Source organism: Bidens hawaiensis, unplaced genomic scaffold, assembly GCF_021521415.1.
Source record: "Bidens hawaiensis isolate Kalapana, Puna unplaced genomic scaffold, B.hawaiensis_p1.1 tig00013978_1, whole genome shotgun sequence".
Lineage (NCBI taxonomy): Eukaryota > Viridiplantae > Streptophyta > Magnoliopsida > Asterales > Asteraceae > Bidens > Bidens hawaiensis.
In genome coordinates, this window is record NW_027492195.1 from 117,096 (window position 1) to 140,386 (window position 23,291).

At 35.9% G+C, this 23,291-nt stretch overlaps 4 pseudogenes across 3 annotated transcripts; 2 read left to right on the forward strand and 2 right to left on the reverse strand.

Moving 5' to 3' along the window:
• On the forward strand, positions 1-3,823 carry LOC143545484 (pentatricopeptide repeat-containing protein At1g10910, chloroplastic-like; annotated as a pseudogene). The gene is made up of 10 exons (XR_013137431.1): positions 1-273; positions 398-482; positions 620-883; positions 1,304-1,606; positions 1,681-1,785; positions 1,867-1,966; positions 2,482-2,801; positions 2,886-3,062; positions 3,151-3,279; positions 3,369-3,823. The product of XR_013137431.1 is annotated as a pentatricopeptide repeat-containing protein At1g10910, chloroplastic-like (transcript).
• A 905-nt stretch (positions 3,824-4,728) lies between these two features.
• Positions 4,729-5,930, forward strand: LOC143545485 (putative 3-hydroxyisobutyrate dehydrogenase-like 2, mitochondrial pseudogene; annotated as a pseudogene).
• A 1,253-nt stretch (positions 5,931-7,183) lies between these two features.
• LOC143545509 (G-type lectin S-receptor-like serine/threonine-protein kinase At4g03230) lies at positions 7,184-16,115 on the reverse strand (annotated as a pseudogene). Its single transcript, XR_013137440.1, has 9 exons — positions 15,643-16,115; positions 11,052-11,986; positions 10,542-10,700; positions 10,242-10,444; positions 9,958-10,168; positions 9,652-9,889; positions 7,587-7,731; positions 7,274-7,501; positions 7,184-7,234 (listed from the first exon to the last, which is right to left on the reverse strand). The product of XR_013137440.1 is annotated as a G-type lectin S-receptor-like serine/threonine-protein kinase At4g03230 (transcript).
• Positions 16,116-17,279: 1,164 nt separating this feature from the next.
• LOC143545503 (G-type lectin S-receptor-like serine/threonine-protein kinase At4g03230) lies at positions 17,280-20,552 on the reverse strand (annotated as a pseudogene). The gene is made up of 7 exons (XR_013137438.1): positions 20,426-20,552; positions 19,577-19,777; positions 19,272-19,453; positions 18,986-19,196; positions 18,679-18,916; positions 18,442-18,591; positions 17,280-18,359 (listed from the first exon to the last, which is right to left on the reverse strand). The product of XR_013137438.1 is annotated as a G-type lectin S-receptor-like serine/threonine-protein kinase At4g03230 (transcript).
• Positions 20,553-23,291: the final 2,739 nt, after the last annotated feature.

A 23,291-nucleotide genomic window follows, 5' to 3' on the forward strand; every position in this document is an offset into this window, starting at 1 on the left:
ATGGATATTATTTCCCCTGTTCTCGGTCACCGGCTTCATTCAATTTCCTTCACAGGATCACCAGACACCACCACCACTTCCATTCTCAACCCGACCCATCACCAATTCTCACTCTCCATCCACAAATTCTACAACCAAAAACTATACAACACTCCGAACTCAGTCTCAAGATCGACCAACGTCCAAGCAATACGTCTCAATTTCCCACCAAGCTAGACAATCAGCCATTCTTGATATTCAACAGTCCAGTGATTTACAATTGGCTCTTTCAAGGTCATATTTTTAATCTTTATATGCAAAATTAACATGGGTTTGGCTGCAAATGCAATACCCATGTTGTAATTGTTTTTAATTTTGATATTTGAATGAAAAAGTTTTGATTTTTATTTGAGTGCAGGTCAGGAGATGTGCTGCAAGTGCAGGATTTTAATATCGTTATCCGCCAATTCGGCAAGCAAAATAGATTGAAGGAGCTTTCTCAGGTTGTTGTTCAGTTTGATGCATAACATATTCATTTCAATTTCAACGTTAATATAGTTTGTGTTAGGTTTGACAATTTGTAAGTTGACTTCAAAAGTCAAAGGGTGGGTGCTAAAGATTTGTTTTGGAAATACTGCAGGTTTTTGAGTGGATGCAGCAATACGCCCAGCTAAACTTTGCGTCTTATAGTAGTTACATAAAGCTCATGGGGAAAAGCCTTAATCCTAATAAGGCATTGGAGATATACGATGGCATCGAAGATAGGTTAATAAGGGTTAATCCGTCTGTTTGTAATTCGGTTCTTGGTTGTTTAATCAAGAATGGCAAGCTCGAGAAAAGCTTTGAACTTTTTCGTAAGATGAAACACGACGGTCTAGTGCCAGATGTTGTTACTTATAGTACGGTATGCTTTTAATTCCACATAGCTTTTAGAAAATCTTTGTATTAGTTTTAGAGGTGCTAGTTTAACATGCTCACCTATTAATGGCCGATTTGGTTGTGTTTTATCTCTAGCTTGAAAAGGGAACAAGTAAAATGGAATAAAGCCGCCCAAAGTGTTTTTAGGGGACATATAAATAAATACCACTGACATGTTATCCAGACACCACTGACGTGTCAAAGCCATACGGCTCATGAACTTTTTTCGCCTATGATATGGCCCATATGTTAAAGTATTTCCAATTATGCCATCCCAATCCGACATGACCCATTTTGGCATGTACTAAAAAAGGCCCATTTCACCTCTAGTGAATTCGCGTTAGTTTTGACTTCTGCTTCAAAAACAGATGCTAAATTATCTTTATTTTTATTTAATTTTCTTTAGCTGCTTTCGGGCTGTGCAAAACTCCAAGATGGTTACACAAAAGCAACAGAGCTAGTTCAAGAGCTCAAAGACAAGGGGTTACAAATGGATAGTGTTATATACGGGACACTAATATCCGTTTGCGCTTCATGTAACCAATGCAAAGAGGCTGAGAGATATTTTAGTCAAATGAAGATTGAAGGCCACAGTCCTAATGTCTTTCATTACAGTTCTTTGCTAAATGCATATTCGGTGGATGGAAATTATGAGAAAGCCGAGGATATATTTAGCGAGATGAAATCATCAGGGTTAGTTCCAAACAAGGTACGCTTTTTATGCTTCACACGATATAATATTCAAACTTTGTTTGGATATTTTCTCATAAGTTAATATTGCAGGTTGTTTTGACAACGTTGTTGAAAGTGTATGTCAGAGGAGGCTTGTTTGACAAGGCCCAAGTGTTATTAAAAGAACTAGAAGCCCTCGGCTATGCTGAAGAAGAGGTAACACAGAACCCATATACACTCTTTTATTCATTTTTTTTTCTATAAATAAGTAATTACTAAGTGGTTAATTATAAGTAGATGCCATATTGTTTGCTAATGGATGCTCTATCAAAAGCTGAACAAATAAATGAAGCTAAGTTGGTGTTTACTGAAATGAAGAGAAGAGATGTGAAAACAGGTGTGAAACGATTTTTCTTGAATATGTATTTTGATATTTTACATAATTAATTTTGCAAGCTGAATAGCCCTGCTTGCGGTGCGCACATATGATGTATATATGTGTGAACCCTCGGGTGGGCAAAAGTGAAATTGCACTAATTTTGACGTTATTTTACTAATCTCGTGAAAATAACGTTAAAAGTGACGGACGGTTAATCAGGCATCATGTAGTGGCGTTGATAGCTGAAAGATAAGGGTACATGCACCGATCAGCCGGTGTCCCGATGATTGAGTGCTATGTGCCTTATGTCTAAGGCTTGATGCAAAACTACTATCGAGCCGGGGGTCTCACCGGAAGCAGCCTCTCTATCCCTATGGGGTAGAGGTAAGGCTGCCTACATCTTACCCTCCTCAGACCCTACCATAGCTTTGCTATTGGTGGGATATACTGAGTACGATGATGATGATGATGATGATGATGATGATGAATTTTGCAAGCTGAAACTAACTCTTTTGCTGTGTAATTACATCCAGACGGGTATTCGTACAGCATCATGATTTCAGCCTTGTGTAAACATGGACTCCTTGACGATGCAAAACAATTAGCATCTGAATTCGAAGCAAAATATGAGAAATACGACGTTGTTATATCGAACACGATGCTGTGTGCGTATTGCAGAACAGGAGAAATGGGGAGTGTAATGAATCTGATGAAGAAAATGGATGAATTAGCGATTAATCCCGATAGAACTACTTTTCATATTTTGATTAAGTATTTTGTCAAGGAGAAGTTATATATGCTTGCTTTTAAAACTTTGCAAGATATGCACAACAGAGGCCAACAACCAGATGAAGTAATTTTATTTTTCTCTGTATTTATAGCCGACATTGTCTTCTAAGTTAATTTTATTTTATCGTGGTTTTTTGTCTTTTTGCAGGAAATTTGTTCTAATTTAATGTTTCATCTTGGGAAAACGGGCGCCCAACAAGAAGCATATACGGTATATAATATGCTGAGATATAGCAAAAAGCCAATGTGCGAAGATCTTCACGAGAAGATTCTTTATATTCTCATAGGTGGTCGCCTCTATAAAGAAGCATATGTCGTGTTTAAGGTAACATTGCCGTTTTTTTTTCCAGAACTTATATCATTTGAAGTTCAAAGAGATTTTATTGTGATAGTTTGTATGATAAAATGTTTAGGATAATGCAAGGTTGATCTCTCGGCCCGCTATGAAGAGATTTTCTAGTTCATTTATGAGATTCGGTAATATTAATTTGATAAATGATGTCATGAAGGCTATTCACAACTCTGGATACAAGATTGGTCAGGTAACCGGATTCACTAGTTATGTGTTTATTATGAGATGAACTTACGATAAGGTTACGTATTTTCATATTTTTTTTTATTTTGATTTCAGGGTTTATTTTCCATGGCAATAACGCGTTACATAGCTCAACCAGAAAAGAAGGACCTGTTACTTCAGTTGTTAGAATGGATGTCTGGTCAAGGCTATGTTGTTGACCCGTCCACAAGGAATTTGATACTAAAGAACGCAGACATGTTTGGACGCCAACAAACGGCTGAGTTTTTGTCTAAACAACACGTGATGTCAAGAACATTGAAAGCGAAAGAGACAAGTAAAAGATGAAGGAACTTGGTAACTCTTTTTCCCATCATTTCCATATTCGGGTCGAATAATGGGTCGTAATAGGTCAAAATGGATTCGTCATCCAAAAGCATGTAAGTGAGCTGAGCCCGACCAAGCTTTAGCTTGGCTCGTTTAACTTAAGAGAGTTGGGTTAGATTTATTATCGGCTGGATATAGGAAGAAACATATTTGTAACCGAAATATGTAAATTTGTGATGCTTCCATTGCACAATGTAAGTTTCAACCTCAAGAGATGTTACCTGTGTTATTGTATATTTGTATATACAAAAAGTCAAAGTGTATGCTAAGCAATTTGTTATTGAAATGTTTCAAGTGATAGGCAGTTTTTTAAAGTCAGGTTCTTTTGTTTATAAAAAAAAATGACATAAACTTATAAACAGATTAGGTGGCATTGACCTGCTAATAAAACAGCTATCTAATGGTAAAAAATTCTGATTATTTGAAAGAATAATTGCAAAAATACCCATTGCTTACACCATGCTCTCTATTTAATATCAAACTGTAAAACTAACCAGATTAGGTTCTTTTGTTTTTTTTTTTGTTTTTTTAGACATTGTTTTAAAGCGTGTCCATGCCTTAAAGCTTTCATGAGTTTTTATAAAAAGATGTAATCATCATAAGATGTCCTCACCCCTGGGTTACATAGTATAATACAAGTCATGAAAATAATCAATGTTTGCGTTGTTATAATATACAGTGTTGTAAAAATCACTAGTCGCTAGTCGGACGGTATGGTAAGGACTAGCGATTAATCAGGAATAATCGGATCGAATTTTAATGTATAATTTTCAGTTTTATATATGCATACATACATTTTTATATGTAATTTTCAGTTTTATGCATACATAAACACATTTTGCTTGGAAATTGGCTGGAATCTCGCTGGAAACTGCTGATTTTTGTTGGAATCTTGCCAGAAACCGCTAATTTTGGGCCGGAATCTCGTTGGAAACCGCCGATTTTGGCCTGGATTTCATCATAAAAAGCCGATTAATTCTGATTTCACAATTGACTGAATAATTGCCGATTAGCCCCAAAATTAATCGATGAAACGAGGACTAACTATTAATAAGAGATTAATCGACAACCAGTGATTTTTGCAATTTCATATTCTTCAATTTTTAAATATGGAATCAGTTGAATCCAAGGTTGGTACTTGACGACAACAACAATGTCAACTAACTGAGTTTGATCCACCAAACCAACCAAATTCTTCATCTTCATCTTCTTCTCCACCATGACCAACACTCCGTACCCAACACCCATAACACCAACCCAAACCCAAATCGGATGGATCGGCACCGGCGTAATGGGTGCTGCAATGGTTTCCCATCTTCTTTCCGCCGGCTACACCGTCACCATCTACGCTCGAACCCCTTCCAAAACCCTCAAACTCCAATCACAAGGCGCCCATCTCGTCAACTCCCCAGCAGAAATCGCCAAAGCAAGCGACATAATATTCACAATGCTGGGACACCCACCAGATGTTCGACAAATTGTCTTAGACAACCCGGACTCAATTTTATCCTCTATAACCCCCGGAAGCGTCATAATTAATCATACCAGCAGCCACCCAGAACTTGCTAAACAGATATTCGAAGCCGCCCGTGAGAAGAATTGCTGGTCGGTTGATGCTCCGGTGTCGGGTGGCGATATCGGTGCGAAAGAAGGGCGATTGGCGATACTTGCTGGTGGGGATGAACGGGTGGTTAAGTGGTTAACCCCTTTGTTTGAATTAATGGGGAGACCGAATTATGTAGGTGGTGCCGGGTGTGGGCAAAGTTGTAAAATTGCTAATCAGATCACAGTGGGTGGGAGTTTGTTGGGGTTAAGTGAAGGGTTGGTGTTTGCTGAGGCGGCGGTGTTGGATAAGTTATGGTGACTGCAGGCGGTGAAGAACGGGGCTGCGGGGTCGATGGTGATGGATTTGTTTGGGGAGAGGATGATAGGGAGGGATTTTAGGCCGGGTGGGTTTGCTGAGTATATGGTGAAGGATTTGGGGATGGGTTTGGATGTGGTCGAGGAGGCCGATGGTGAGGTGGCGGTGTTGCCTGGAGCGGCTCTGTGTAAGCAGCTGTTTTCGGGTATGGTGGCTAATGGTGATGGTAAGCTTGGGGGTCAGGGGCTTATTACTGTTATTGAAAGGATTAATGGCAAAAGATGAAAGTGTATCGAGCCTTTTCCATTGTCACGGTAATGCTTAAGGTTCTTATGTTTTATGTATTCATTAGTATTCACATTATCACATATATGTTGTATGATCTGTGGATGTTTTGCATTATATGCATATTTAGATGTGTTGTTTTTTAAGGTTTTTTGTATATTCAAAACATACATGATTGACTCGTTATCCGTTGACTATAGGAGATTAGGAGGAACTCCCTATAAACATACAAATGGGTCACTTGGGGTTATGTTTTATCTTCGGTGGGTCAACTGACTGGACTGAAAATTAAAAACATTAGTTATGAAATTAGAAACAGATTAAAAGATTTTAGCGGGTGGTCTGACCTACTGAATTTAAGTTTTTGACATGAACTAAAAGTTACCAATTTACACAACCTGTCTCCTTGTCCTTTGTTTTAAAAGGCATGAGGCTCTTAAGGTCCTTGAAGACGAGGTGTGAGGTCGAAAGGGTTAGTCTCCAAGTAGGTTTTCTCTAGTTAGTGGGTTAGGTAAGCAACAACCGCCAACCCCATCGTCAAGACACCTTTCTCTGCTTTGTAAGTATACAAGTGAGGCTTCTTAATTAATAGTTAGCTAGCTGAGTCTAGTCTTTGTTTTAAGAGGTACTTGGTGACATGAGAACTTTGAGTTAGTTATCTTTAGAACAGGGTATTAGACTATAAAGCTAATGAAATCAATTTTTTTTATCTTAATTAACTTAATAATTGCAATCCGTAAGGGGAAGTAGTATGCTTTTGTTTTTCACAACTCTTTTCTTTGCGTTTTATTGCTTTCTAAGTTACTTTTTTAGCCAATGCTTTTATTTCAGAATAGATAGTGACTGACTAGGTAGTACAACACCACTTTTTATCTGGGTAAATAGAGTCTAGTTGTTTGTAAAGAGACCGGATTCTAGTTCGTTGTTCAATAACATCGGTGGGGCAAATAAACCTCGGTTATTTAGGTAGAAATCGGGGTATGTTATTTGGAAGCACTCCAATTTAATGTTAGAATCCAACTTTTTATTTTATTATATTATTATTAGTATTATTTTTTTTTTAATATTTTGGTTAATTTGGAAGAGGACATATCACATGTTTTGTCGTAGTGGGAATTTCTTAACTAATGTAAAATCTTACTAGGAAAAATTTGTGCTATCACATGATATTTTTATTTCCAATTCTTAGTATCGGAAACCTAGCTTTAATGGAAGCTTCAATCTTCATGGTTAATAAACTTTATAAAAAGGAGTTGATAAATATCACGCCTATATATGACAAGAAATTACTCAACAGCAAGCTTATCACAAAAAAATCATTATTAAATATCAGAAAAAAAAATATTGTGCTCAATAGTAAGAATTATCAGAGAAACCTTGGTTGGGAAAAAAAGCCCGATTAACGCCCGACCAACTCAGTAATAGTCAACATGTTTTTACTCTGCAAATCCTGTTTAGATGAACTAGAAGATGAAAAAGCCCGATTAACATGATCCTGTCTTGAAATGAACGCTGGTTCTTTTGGATTTGGGAGTGTGGCCATATCACCTCCAAGCATCATAACCACATTTGTCATGGTTGGACGATCATCAGGGTCTCCTTGTACACACAAGAGCCCGACGCTTATACACTTCAATACCTCACTTGAATTACATGTATTCATTAGTATTTGATCCAACAATTCAAATGGTCTGTCTTCTATCCATAAGCTCCAGGCCTGAGATGTATAATTTTAGACATATGACAAAAGGTAAACATGTAGTAAGTAGTTACAACTGTAAATTAGTTCACATGTAACTTACATGCCCCAAAAGACTTGTTTGGGATTTATAAAATCCAGTGTTCTTTTTCCCACTTACGATCTCAAGCAATACCACTCCGAAGCTAAAAGCATCAGACTTAATAGAGAACAGACCGCAAAATGCGTACTCTGGAGACATATAACCACTGAGAAACACACAAAAGGTTTTTAGAGAACACGTAACTGTACTGTTGTATGATTCTGTTTCCATAGTCAAGTTTGGCTCTTGTTTAAGAAAAGGGAGTACTAACTTACAGGGTTCCGACAACTCTGCTGGTGATATCTTCAATATCCTTTCCTTTAACTATCTTGGCTAAACCAAAATCCGAAATTTTTGGATTCATGTCCTCGTCTAGCAAAACGTTGCTTGTCTTAAAATCCCTATGAATAATCCTCAACCGAGAATCATGATGAAGATAGCTAAGTCCTCTAGCAATTCCCACAATGATATTGAATCTCATCTCCCAGTTCAATGATTTGCTAAGTGTTTGATCTTGCAAAATATAATTAGGCTAATTATAAATTTTGCTACAAACATAAGCATATGAATCCTAGAGATACTAACCAAAAATGAATTTGTCTAAGCTTCTATTTGGCATGTACTCATAAAGTAGCATTTTTTCTTCTCCCTTGATGCAATATCCCAACAGTCTAACCAGATTTCTATGTTGAAGTTTAGCAATCAGTGTAACCTCATTTTTTAACTCTTGTAAGCCTTGACCGGAGAGTCTGGACAATCTCTTCACTGCAATTTCTTCGCCTCTGGGAAGCTTACCCTGATCAAGTATTTTTTTGTACTTTATTTACTACCTTTTTTTTTTGGAAAAAAGTTAATTGAAAGTATTTCATTGCTACCTTGTAAACAGGCCCAAAACCACCTTGTCCAAGTCGATTTTCCTCCGAGAAGTTGTTAGTAGCATCTATTATGGTTTCCAACTCAAAATATGGCACATCGAGGCCTTCTCTGTCATCTTCTTTAGGGTGATTGAGATGAAATGACTCATTGATATTTGCCCGTGTGTTACGCGACGTGAATTCTGTATTATTTTCTTTGTTGTCTGCGACACAAAAGTCGACAATGCATAAGATTTGGGTTTACTTTACAGAGAGAACTTTAAATGGCAAATCAAATGAATGGAAATGTTTATAACCTAAATAAAACACAAAAATATTTTTTCTACAAAGTAAAAACACCACTAGTGAAAATTAAACCAATGATATTTAATTCCAAATACTAACACTCTTTCCATTGCACCAAGGAGTCACTATTTATACTTACGTTTTAAAACAAAATTATTATAAAAAATATATAATTTTTTAATTATGGGTCTCTTTGGATAATATTGGTCATGAGTTTGTCCCCCTCCTCGACCCCCCCCCCCCTTTTGGGCCGGCTCTAGATCACAAAAGAATATTGTTGTCAATAGCAAGGATTGTCAGATAATCGTAGTTGAAATAAATGCATGGTTAGCGCCCGGCTACCTCTGTAATCGTCAACATGTTTATAGAGGATATAGCACGGTCTCTTCTTGGAATGAATGCTGGTTCTTTTGGATTTGGGAGGGTGGCCATGTCACCTCCAAGCATCTTAATCACATTTGTCATGGTAGGACGATCATCAGGGTCTCCTTGTACACACAAAAGTCCGACACTTATACACTTCAATACCTTACTTGAATTGCATGATTTAGTTAGTATTTGATCTAGCAATTCAAATGGTCTATCTTCTATCCATAAGCTCCAGGCCTAAGATATGAATTTTTAGACATATAACCAAAATAAACAATGTGGTAACACCTATAAATTAGTCTTTAGATAACTTACATGCCCCAAAAGACTTATATGGCTTTGGAATTGAGCTGCAATGTTCCTATTCCCATTTATGATCTCAAGCAATACCACCCCGAAGCTAAAAACATCAGATTTAATAGAGAACAAACCATCAAGTGCGTACTCAGGAGACATATAACCACTGATCGAGAAACACAAAGCAAATGTTAAGAAAACTCATGATGTTTCTGTAGTCAAGCTTGGTTCTTGTTTAAGAAAAGGGAGTACTAACATACAAGGTTCCGAAAATTCTGCTGGTGACATCTTTGATATCTTTTCCTTTAACTATCCTGGCTAAACCAAAATCCGAAATTTTTGGATTCATGTCCTCGTCTAGCAAAATGTTGCTTGCCTTCAAATCCCTGTGGATTATCCTCAATCGAGAATCATGATGAAGATAATTAAGTCCTCTAGCAATTCCCATAATGATATTGAATCTCATCTCCCAGTTCAATGATGCGCTACGTGTTTGATCTGGCAAAATACAATTCGCATTATAAATCGCTACAAAAAATAAGCATATGGATCATAAAGATACTTACCAAAAATGAATCTATCTAAGCTTGTATTGGGCATGTACTCATAAAGTAGCATTTTTTCTTCTCCCTTGATGCAATATCCCAGTAGTCTAACCAGATTTCTATGTTGAGGTTTAGCAATCAATGTAACCTCATTTTTGAACTGTTGTAAGCCTTGTCCAGATAGGCTCGACAACCTCTTTACTGCAATTTCTTCGCCTCCGGGAAGCTTACCCTGATTAAATATTTGTTGTATCTTAGTTAACACATTTCTAGTAGAAAGATAATACCAAACAATGTTTTGTTACCTTGTAGACAGGCCCGAAACCACCTTGTCCAAGCCGATTTTTCTCTGAGAAGTCGTTAGTAGCTTCTATTATGGCTTCCAACTTAAAATATGGCACCTCGAGGCTTTCTCTATCATCTTCTATAGGGTGATCGAGATGAAGTAACTCATTCATTTGTGTCCGTGTATTACAAGACATCAATTCTTTATTATTTTGATTATTGTCTGTGTGACGAAAGACATTGTTGTAGAGAACTTTAAATGGCATTCTCAAATGAACAGAAATGTTAATTATAAGTAAAGTATTAAAATAAAGACTTACTAGTTCTGTTCATCAATCGCTTATAAGTAATATAGCCAATGCCGCAAAATACAGAAAGTACTAAAGCTGACCCAACCAAAGAAATTGCAAGGACTAGATTCTTAGATGATGATTTTCTTTCAGTCCTCGGTTTCTCTGATGGTGTATTGATGTTAGGTTCTGTTGATTTTAGTTCAAAGAAGATGTTAGCCTTGCCACTAGCTGTTCAACCGGTAAATAGCAATGCAAGTCTTACGAGTCAGTTCAAAATAATACAGGTTGTTAAGATCTTTCTGTTGATAGTTTATTTGTTTAATCAAGTCTTTAGTATCATTGTTATTTAGTTATAAACTCATATGCTATATAAGTAGTATTGTGTGGTCAACACAGGCAACTTGTTCTAGTTCATTTGTTACCGGCCATTGTTGATGGGTCTTTTCACCCCTATGATTTTCCAAAGGACTACTCCTTGCTATTCAACAATCGAAAAGTACATAGAGGATTCTGAAGTTGAAATGCCAGAAAATATACCTTTTGAAGATTCTGAAACACGAAAGGAAATATTATGTGTACCATTTCCTTTAAGATTCTTTGGTTTCGTATCCCAAAACCAGCAACCTTGTGTATCACACGACTCGAATCCCATATCCCGCTGTCGTTTTGATATATACAGTAAGAATAAGTCAGGCAATTGCAGTTTTTGAGGCACTCTTTTATGCATTCTGATTCATTAGTTGCATTAACGAAGGGCAGAGCTGAATCATCCATACTAACCATAGTTATGTTTACGAAGGCGTCTTTAGTACTCCTGTCAAAGACTTTATAATTAGTTCTCTTGCATCCACAGGCTGGATTATCAGGTGAAATTGGTTCAAATCCAGGCAGACAACTACACTGCAACGAGTTATTATTTCCGGTACACATCCCAAACGGCCCACACACCTTATAAACGCTACAAGCATCCTTTGGTTCCTCCCATTCCAAAACCCATTGGCTTTCTATCTTTGACCATTTAAAATATTGTAACTTCCCTAAATGACCCATTACCAACCTTGAATTAGGTTCAACCAGTGAAATAGTGTTGTAAGATACCGTACCATTCCGTGACCTGTTGTTTACTTTTTGTGTGGTGGCGTTTGACAGCAAGTTGAATGCGCTAGAGGAAATTTGGTTGTCATCAAAGCTATATGTTGACATCTTCCCACTTTTCCAATGATACGTTGTTGACCCCTCCATAATAAAATACCTTGTTAAACTTGGACTAGGCTGAAACTTGAAGCTTCCAGATCCTGGGTCGCTTGCACTTTTCCATGATGTCAACTTCATGTTTGTGTCCATTTTCATCCCAGGAAGAAACGTGTCAGTTGGAGTTCCAAAGCTTTGCCACAATATCCTTCGCGATGTAACGTTTATTAATATGGCATTTCCAGTATCCATTAACTTCAGCGTTGTTAGAGGAGCTCCTTCTGCCAGAACCAAAAATTCATCAGTTTTCTTATTTTTTTTTGAAACGGGGGCTAAATTACAAGGATTAATCACTTAGAGAACTGAAAAAAATATTATTTTCAAAAGGGGGGCTGCCTCTATTTGTAATGGCGGGAGAGTTTTAAAAATATAGGGGTCCCAGAGTTAGTCAGAGAATGTAAGAACTTTTACTGGTACGAGGTATCTTACCTCCATTCCTAATGTCGGGGACTGCAAAATTGTTTCCCCTGCATTTGAGGGTTGATGCTATTTTGGAAATTTGAAGTTCTGCAAAAACTATTTTGTAATACTGTTTTTAAATTTCAGCCATCAAAATCTTGAACCACCTGCTTTGAAGACATAAATCTCTCATGTATGAACCTCATTTTATACCTCGTTTCATGTGTTGCAAAGTACTCACGTAAAAGAAATTAGTCAAGAAAATCACATATGGCGATTAAATAAATACACACGAAGTTAAAAAAAACTGTTTTATAATAATGTTTTTAAATTTTCAGCTTTTTGAATCTTAAACCACAACTTTAAAAGATTAATTTTAAATTGACACTAATAAAAGTCTTCCACCTTTTGCAAACTCCCCACCATTACAAATGAAGTGGAGATAACTTTTTCAGGCTCCTCTAATGGAGGGGATATACTTTTGCAATTCACGTCATTGAGAATGGAGGAGAGATACCTCGTATCTGTAAAAGTTTTTACATTCTCTGACTGACTCCGACACCCTATATATTTAAAACTCCCCGTCATTACAAATGGAGGCAACCCCCCTTTTGAAAATAATACTTTTTCAGTCCCCCAAGTGATTAATCCTTGTAATTTAGCCCCCCTTCCAAAAGAAATTCTAAAAAAACAATGGTGAAATCTCACAAACTACACCGACTTAAGTATCATAAACTACTATTCGTATGTTAAAGCAAATATCAACTCGTAACAATCTGGGAAGACATAGGCATTATCAAGTAAATGTATAATCGTGATAATAATGATAATAGTATCAGAGTAATGGTTTAGAACAAAGACACATAGTTAAGGGTGCAAAATGGAATTTTTTTTTGTTATTTTTACAGTTACATATTTATATTGCACCCTATCACGCCTACAAATTCTTGACATAAATTGATAATCAAACAATAAAGATTGATAATATGAGCACGAATTAGAATTTATGTAAATTGAATTGAAAGAATGATGGTTAATTCGTTACCCTTGTTCGATACAAACATCGTGTATATATATGGCACGCACAGACATAAAACTATTCTAATATGGCATTATTGACCCTTGTACTTTGTTTACATGACACAAGTAGATAAAATATAAAATACATAAAATAACCTTTTCAGTTTTTAAGAGTTGTGAGTGACTATATCCAACAATCACCCCTCTTAATCACGATCAACTTGTAACAAGTCTTTGATGCCGAGTAGTTGATCTGTGGGTGAAGAACATGTTGTAAGTGTTTAATTTCGTGTGTGTTAATTGTTTTTATATATCGAACACAAATATTTTTAGTGGTTTATTGACCGCAGTTGCTCGGAGCTTAAATAAACTAATTTGGAGTACTTAGGATGACAAGAGATCAAGTTACAGATGGAGAAAAGCAATCGGGGGTTCAAAACGATGAACAAGCTTAAAGAAAATGAAAAATGGTGATCTAGTACTGTAGCATACTAGCCGTTGTAAGCTACGGTGGCCAACCCGTAGCTTATGGTGGACCAGTAGGCTATGAGCTTCAGGCTCTGCTTTACGGTTTCTATTTACTTCACACCCACAGTAGCTTATGGTGCAATGTTTTTGCAAAAATATTAACATATTAAAAAGTTATGTCCAAGAATCGTGGGGAAAAGTTGGTTTAAAATTGAAATTAAAAATAATATATTGTTAAAGATGAGGGGGTTAACATGTAAATATTACAATATATATTTTTAAAAAGGTTGGCTACATTTAAAGGTGAAAATTGTACATATTTTTTTTGAAGAATTTGAAGTTCGCGTGTGAATTGTGTTTAAAAGACAAATTTATCATATTTAGTACACGTGCCTTATGCATTAAATTGTATAAAAGTCTTAAACGTGTTTTTATTTGCCCATGTCTCATGCATTATATGTACTATAGATATAGATAATGTCATATTTACATGGTTTGTTTTATTTAAGTTCTTCCTACACTTCATAGGAAACTATGATTTCTTAAATAAACCCTTATCTATCTATCTAATATAAAATTTAAGAAGATAAGGGTTAAAACTCCTTGGAGGAGCGGTTAGCCGGGACGCTGAGTTCATCAGTAGTTTGGCTATTACTAGAGCTTCAAGAGCAGTGGAACTAATGAGATGTCTTTCTCCCCTGCGTGACCCTCAATGTGAGCTTCTCCTACTTCGCTCATGTATGGGGGTAGCTAAGTTGTTGTTCGGACTCCGAACATGCCTATGTTTGTTAAAGAAGTTGTCTCTGTTTTTTACAAAGGGCTTCGAGCGGAGATTGAGGATATTGTGGTATGTGGGGGTCCGTTTTTTGGTGATTTTCAATGGAGACTGGTCTCTCTCCCTATCCATTTTGGTGGTTTAGGGTAATATTCAGCTGAGGATGTTCCACCTATGCTTTCGTAGCCTCGAGAACACAACCTTGGAAGTTACAGGACCACATTTTGCGTGATTGTGGTGTTGATGGGTTAGATTCTGATTTTGGGTGTGCGATGGATTGTTTGCACAACTCTATTCCTGATCTTGATCTTGGCGGGTTCGCTAATAAGGACACCCCCCCCCCTCTAAAGCCCAAAATGCTTTGGTGAGTGCCCTTTATAGTAAAACTGGCCAAAAAGTTTGACATGTCCTCTCGTCAGAGAGCGGTATTAAAATGTGTTCAAGCTCCTCATGCTAAAGACTTTTTTACTCTGTCACCCCCATCGAAGAGTTAGGCCAGCACATGTCAACAGTGGAGTACCGAGCCATTCTTAAATATCGTTTAATGGTCCCCTGTTCCCAGTTGATGAGCCATGCCCGGTCTGCCGTATAGTTTGTTTAGATAATTTTGGTGAACACGCGGTGTAAAGAATTCCCGGGGTTTAAATATAGACATGATTTAGTCAGAGATGTCCTTTGTGATGTGTTAAAATGGGCGGGAATCTCGGCAAAAAAAAAAAAAGAGGCTCATGTGAATTTCTTGTCGGATCTGCGTGAAGGAAGGTCTACTCTCCGACCAGCGGACATTCTTGTGTTTGGATGGACGGGGAAGCATGCTTGTGTGGACCTTACTAGGGTGTCCCCTCTTGTCGGGCTTAGAGACACTGAGTTTGTTGCTAGGAAGGCGGTGCTAAAGGCATGAGTAGGAAAAATTACTAAACACGAGAAGACATGTGTTGAGAATCAACATGCCTTCAGACCTTTTGCTTTTGATACATTTGGGTCTCTCGCCCCTGATGCTGCTACTTTTTAAAAAGAATTCAGTGGGTCGTGCACAGTAACTCAACGACGCCGAAGAACGATAACTTTGTTTTCAGTAGGATCGGTTTTGCCATTTAAAAGGGTGACGGCGCAGCTTGTTGCTCGCTTACCTGCCTCTCTGTTGTAACTGGATCCTTATTTTAGTTAAATGAAAATGAAAGTTACTAAAAAAAAAAGTAAGTTTGGCCATGTTACCGGTGGTTGTGGAGAAGTAAACAGTTGCATCTTTGTTTAGCACCTTAAAGTTGCCATCTTCTGCGACGGTAAGAACTCCGGTGGAATCGAGCACTGGTGTATCACGGTTAGCAACCCACACAACTATCTTTGGATCCATTGTGTACCATATTCCCACATATCTTCTTACTTCTGATGCATTCCCATGTGAAAAGAAGCCCATTTGAAACTTCATCCCCTCAGATTCTAAATAATTGAGACCATCATTGATGATATCCCCCCTTGTGATAGTGTCTTTAGCTGAACAAGAGTAGCAATAACAACAAACCATAATGGTACACAAAGTGATGATATGCCTGTTGAGTGTTGTTGAAATCATGGTACTCTACACTATATGTTTGAACTGTTTGGCAAAAGATGGGGTGATGATAAGTGGGCATGGAATAATTGAAGTCAGTCTTATTAATTGCCATCAGTTCATAAATTAAGTGGCTGTCTTTTAGTTGTCCTTTTTCCTTGTTTCTTTCTTTTTTTTTAGCTGTAGTCTTCTATATATAAACAAAAGACAAAACCGAAGGCCCCCCTCCATAACCCAGAGGAGAACCAAACACCAAAACAAAATTACATCAAACGAAAGTTAACCCAACTAGACCAACTTAACGACTTTCATTTCGATTTATTCTTGTGCCAAAGAAAACCCAAAGATTTTATATCGTTTATAATGCCTCCGACGTCTACCTTTTAACTTGTCTTTGTTTGTCGAATTTCTTTTTAATTAACTAAAGGCTTGATAGCGGGACAACCGAACAATTTAATTCTTATTATAAAAAATTACACAAGATAGATGTAACGAAAACAGGTGGTATTCAATCAAGATAAAAAGATAAAAGAGATTTGTACATTGAAAATATTATTAAAAATGTGATTTTTCATCAAGTTTGATAATGAAGAAATACCAATCTAAACCGAAGTTAGAATCAATATAATCCCTGATGGGTGAGGATGCTCTTAAAACCTTGAATCCTTTGGATCTATTAAAAACGCCATTGGTACCTCGTCATGGGGGGGGGGGGGGGGGGCTTTTTTGTGATCACCATTCGGCGTGAAAATAAGCATCGACGATGGAGATCAAAATGTTTGATTGAGTTTGAAGGAGATAAATCAGGTCCTTTACATGTGTGATGGCTTATGTGGTTGGTCCAAGGGGGGATCACTTAAATAATCTCCTCGCCCACGGTGAGTGGAGCTAGTAGTGGGCGATTTGGCTGTCTCCCCATGCGCGACATTCTTTGTACAGTGGTTGTGGTCCCCACTGATATTATGTGCATTCGTGGAGCTCATGGTAATTAAGCAGCTATTTTCGGGTATTACTGTTATTGAAAGGATTAATGGCAAAAGATGAAAGTGTATGAACCTTTTCCCCTCTCATGGTAATGCATTTAAGGTTTTTGTATTCTATGTATGGGTTAGTATTAACATACATGTGTTGTTTAATTAATCTGTGGATGTTTGCATTATATGCATAGTTAGATGTGTTTATCCGGTGACTAGGAGCAATTCTTCTTTATACATGCACACGGGTCAATTTGGGTTACGTTTCATTTCCGTGGGTTTAGCGTGAGGCCCTTAAGGTATTAGAAGACGAGGTGTGAGGGACGGAAGCGTTAGTGCCACGTACGACGCGTGCTATCATTCATAAATATATGCTTATAAGTTAGTTATGTTTAACAAAAAGGTAAAGTGAACTTTTGCCTGGAATGAAGTTTATGATAGTTAACCCAATTCACATGGGTAACTTCACAAGGATACTGTATGGTGTTGGTTACTATTAGTGTAGCAGAACCTTCATAATTTACTTAGCTTGAGATGGTTAGTATCATGAAACCTCGTAGTACATACGTTTTGTATAATTAGTGGTTTAGGTAAGCGTCAAGCGACAGACCCATCGTCAAGATCACCTTCCTATGCTTTTTAAGTAAACAAGTGAGATTTCATAATTGATAGTTAGCTAGAGTCTATTCTTTGTATTAAGATTATCTAGTGACGTGCGAACTTTGAGTTAGCTAGTTATCTCTAAAACAGGGTATGTTATTTTAAAGCTCCCCAATATAATATTAGAAGCCGCTTTCTTTTGAAATCGGGCGTTATTTGGGCAGACATATCGCATGTTTTGTAGTAATGAGGGTATTTCTTAACAGTTATGTCTCCAATCCTTGAGCTCAGTATTGAAAGCCAGACTTTGATGGGAACTTCAACCTTCATGCTTAATAAACTTCGAAAAAGGATTTCATAAATGTTGAGCTTATATTTTACAATGCGAAATTACTCAACAGAAAGCTTATCACACAATTATATAGGATCACAAATGAATCTTGTTGTCAGTAGCAAGAATTATGAAACTGTACGTTATTGAAATAAATTCCAGGTTAGCGTCCGGCTACCTGTGTAATTGTCAACATGCTTTTCGTCTGCGTATCCTGTTTAGACGAACTAGAAGAAAACGACATACCATGGTCTCTTCTTGCAATGAACGCCGGTTCTTTTGGATTTGGGAGGGTGGCCATATCACCTCCAAGCATCTTAATTACATTTGTCATGGTAGGACGATCATCAGGGTCTCCTTGTACACACAAGAGTCCGACACTTAAACACTTCAATACCTCGCTTAAATTGCAAGATTTCATTAGTATTTGATCTAGCAAATCAAATGGTCTGTCTTCTATCCATAAGCTCCAGGCCTAAGATATATATTCTTTAGACATGTAACCAAAAATAACCAATGTAGTAACAACTATAAATGAGTTATAATTGATAACTTACATGCCCCAAAAGACTTATACGCCTTTGGGATTGAGAGAACCCAGTGTTTCTTTTCCCACCTAAGATCTCAAGCAACACCACTCCGAAGCTAAACACATCAGATTTATAGAGAACACACCATCAAGTGCGTACTCAGGAGACATGTAACCACTGAAAAACAAAAAATTATTAAAGAACACATGATTTTTTTCCGTAGTCAAGTTTGGCTCTTGTTTAAGAAAAGAAGTACCCACTTACAAGGTTCCGACAACTCTGTTGGTAATATCTTCAATTTCTTTTCCTTTAACTATCTTAGCCAAACCAAAATCGGAAATTTTTGGATTCATATCCTCATCTAGCAAAATGTTGCTTGTCTTAAAATCCCTATGAATAATCCTCAACCGAGAATCATGATGAAGATAATTAAGTCCTCTAGCAATTCCCATGTTGATATTGAATCTCATCTCCCAATCCAACGATGCGCCAAGTGTTTGATCTTGCAAAATAGAATTAGCATTATAAATTTTGCTACAAACATAAGCATATGAATCCTAGATATACTAACCAAAAATGAATTTGTCTAAGCTTCTATTTGGCATGTACTCATAAAGTAGCATTTTTTCTTCTCCCTTGATGCAATATCCCAACAGTCTAACCAGATTTCTATGTTGAAGTTTAGCAATCAGTGTAACCTCATTTTTGAACTCTTGTAAGCCTTGTCCAGAGAGGCTGGACAACCTCTTCACTGCAATTTCTTCGCCTCCAGGAAGCTTACCCTGATCAAGTATTTATTCTACTTTATTTACTACCTTTTTTAGAAAAGAAAGACACATTAAAAATTTCATTGTTACCTTGTAGACGGGTCCAAAACCACCTTGTCCAAGCTTATTTTCGTCTGAGAAGTCGTTAGTAGCATCTATTATGGTTTCCAACTCAAAATATGGCACATCGAGGCCTTCTCTGTCATCTTCTTTAGGTTGATCGAGATGAAGTAACTCGTTGATATGTGTCCGTGTATTATGCGACGTGAATCCTGCATAATTGTCTGCGACAGAAAGACAATGGGTAAGATTTGCGTTCACTTTACAGAGGGAACTTTATATTGTAAATCGAATGAATGGAAATGTATACAACTGTAGTGTTCATGAAGACTTACTTGTTCCGTTCACCAATCGTTTATAAGTAATATAGCCAATGCCGCAAAATAGGGAAAGCACTAAAGCTGAACCAACAATAGAAATTGCAAGGACTCGTTTGGAAGATGATGATTTTCTATTAGTTGTTGGTTTCTCTGATGGGCTATAGATGCTAGGTTCTGTTAATTTAAATTCAAAGAAGATGTTAACCTTGCCACTTGCTATATGTTCGATTAGCAAAAAGAAATGCAAGTCTTAAGAGTCAGTTTGGAATAATACGTGTTGTTAGGATGTTATTCTTTCTTCTTGTGTTCCCGATTTAAGTTAACGAGAAAAGGGGAAGAAAAGGAATCATTTCCTTTCTTTTCTTTTCTTTTCTTTTTTACTTCCTTAATTCATTTCTTTTCTTTTCCTATTCTTTCTAATTTGAAAAAAAAAAACAAACCCATCATTTAACACTTTATTTGTCTTATCTTTCTTTTCCTTTTCTATCCTTTCTTCCTATAATGAAACTCAAGAACACACATTTCTTTGTTTCTTTCTCTTTCCTTTCTTTAATGAAATTCGGGAACACAACATTCCACCTCTTTCTCTTCATTTTCTTTCTTTTCTTTCATCTAATTAATGAGATTTGGGAACACAACTGTAGAGTTCATTTATTTGATAAGTCTTTAGTGCTGTTGCTATTTCAATTCTAAGCTTAGTATCACTGATCAAATATTTGAAGATCGAGATACTTAATTTGTGTTAAAATGCTTGGGTTTGTTGCCTCGTCCCGGACTTCATCGGGCATGGCTTCAGCGGGAAAAAAGGCGTACATGCCTAGTTGTGATTGCACGACGAACGCATCACTGGTTGCGAGCTGTTACCGCTCGCCTGATGAGTCCAAAGCAGGACGAAACCAGCATACCTTGTCATGAGCGGACCGATTGGCTGACATTTGGACGCCACACGGAGTCTAATGGATAACTTCGTGTCATGAGCGGACCTTGTCATGAGTGGACCGATATGCAGTCAATACAAGCAACTCGGTCTAGATCTTTTGTTATACTTTTAATCATAGTTATCAAATGTGTTAGGTGCACTTAAGGCGCATAGGTCTTCCATGCGCAAAAAAAAATGCGAATGCATGAGAAACCGTACTTAAATTAAAAATAAATTTATATTGTAAGAATATAAAATTAATATTACTTTCTAAATATATTTATAGAACTGATATACTTAGATATTAAAATCATCTAACTAGTTTTAAAATAAAATTAAACCTTTTAAAGATAATTTGTGTATAGGAAATATTAATATATACAAATATATAATTGTGTACTTGCTATAATAATTTAAAATATTTTAAAAGAAAAATGACGTTTGTTACTATTGAAAGTCTATTTTCAGATTTTTGTGAAGTCTTTATGCCAAAACATTGTTAAGGGTGAGTTTTTGTGCATAGTCCTTTTTTTTTGTTTTGTCATCTTCTTTCTCTCCTATTCAACTTATGCTCTCCGGTGAGGCAACCACGGATTTGTTCCAGACGGAATTTTGCAGTAATTTGCATAACTCCGTCGGAAACTGGCAGGAATCACCTTTGACTGGCTGGAAAAGACACTGGAAGGTCATATTTAGCCCAAAAGTTTGCAGAAGATCGCCTTTGACTGTGCAAGGCGGTATGGTTGCGCCTCGCTTGAAAATTGCGCTTAGGCGCGCCACACGAGCGCTTTTGATAACTATGTTTTTAACCAGCTAGTTACTTCAAGAACAAATCGAGGATGATAGTTTGCCTCCAAGGTTTTCAATGAGTTTGATTTTTGTTGTCTTATGTTCAATAGATCTGTTTAAAGGGGCCTCCAAAAATGAAGAAAAGTATAATTCATGTGGAACATTTATGTAAAGAAGAACATGAATTCCCTAAACCTATTAATCAACATATGATCATGGAGATTGACTATACTATTCAATAATATTTGAACACATGCATTGATGGAATCAGAACTTTTCATTCGGGGCGGCGTAATATTATTTTTTTTAGATTCGCTAGAAATGTTCTATAAACCCACTTGTACTTGAACTCTTTCGTTTTCACTGCTACTGTTATCAATTAACGGGTTTATGACCCCTTGTGTTTGATTAGCGATTTTCTTTTACCTAAATATCTTTCTAAAAATATCTCCATCATTAACGAAAAATAGTATTATTTAGTGTATCTTATTGAAAATATGATAAAAAGAAAATTGAAGAAACCCATATAAAGTAAAAAATCATAGAACAACTCGTTGATAAACATATAATTTTTAAATATATAAAATGTGTTTCTGTCTCCCCATCTTCACTAATTATTGTCAAATTTTTATGTAAACTTTAAATTAAGAATAATGAATTAACAAACTAATTAAGGGTATGTATCTGATATATATTAAGTAAGAAATCTACAAGACGTAAACAAATTTTACAATTTTATTCAAAACTATTTTTATTACATAATCAACTAGTTAATAAATAAATATATCCAAAACTAATAATATCTAGCGGAATACCCCGCGTTATGCAACAAGCACCAGTTACGATAATACCGGTATTGATAAATATGTTATTGGTACGATCAGGGGCGGATCTACGGTTTGACTAGGGGGTCGGCCTTACTCTGTGAGAAAAAAAGATTTAGTGTAATATATACGTAAAAATCTTGACCGACTAATGTAAAATTTTGACACCGCCCCCTGTAAAATACTGAGAATAATAAGAAAGAGAAAAGATAGAATGGAGAAAAATAAATAATACCGGAAAATTTTCCGGTGATATTTGGAGTTGCAGTGGGAACTATAAAGAGAGAGAGCAAAGTTTGAAATAAAAAGTGATATTTTATTACCTTATATTTGTCTATAGCGACTCCCGAACACTTTTCTTTTCCATCTAACTTTTCCAAATTTTTTATTTCCAATAATAATACATTAATGGTACATGATTTTAATAAACTTGGTATTTATTTTACTTTTAATATAGTTATTATCGCATACCTTTTTTATTTTTTCTTGAATTAATTAGTTTTTTCCTTTTTATTTCATCTTATTATTTTATTATATATATATATATATGGTTGGTATCATTTAAGAACTATAAAAAAGTTAAGAACTCTTAGGAACCCTTAACAACCAAACAATTTTTTAATTTTTTTTATATATTAACATTATTTAATAGTAGTTTCATCATATTTTATATAAAATTTTTTAATTACATATATTAATCACAAGTTTACATATATGTAAAATTTATGTACTAACAAATTTACATATGTGCCAAACAAAACATAGATATGTATAAAAACTAATTTTCTAAATTGTAATTGTAGATATAGATATAAAAAATGATAAAACTAATCTCAAAGAACATTAAAATACAAATTTTTTTTTATAAAAAACGTTAGTTTCAAGGGTTACTTCAAGTTCTTAAATAATTTTATAGTTCTGTAATGATACTCATCTTATATATATATATATAAGGGATGGTTTAAGAGAGAAATGAAATTACTGCGAGAAATGAATATGGGCCACTAGTTTTATTTTAGGTTTTAAAAGCTTTAAGATTAATTAAGAAACTATAAATGCATCTCTCTCTTCAATTAATATATCTATTAAATCAATATAACTAATCAAATTACTATAATTGAAAAATATTAAGAATTCATTTATTTTCTATTCAAATTTTTATCTTACACAAGTACAATTTATCCTACACAAGTACAAT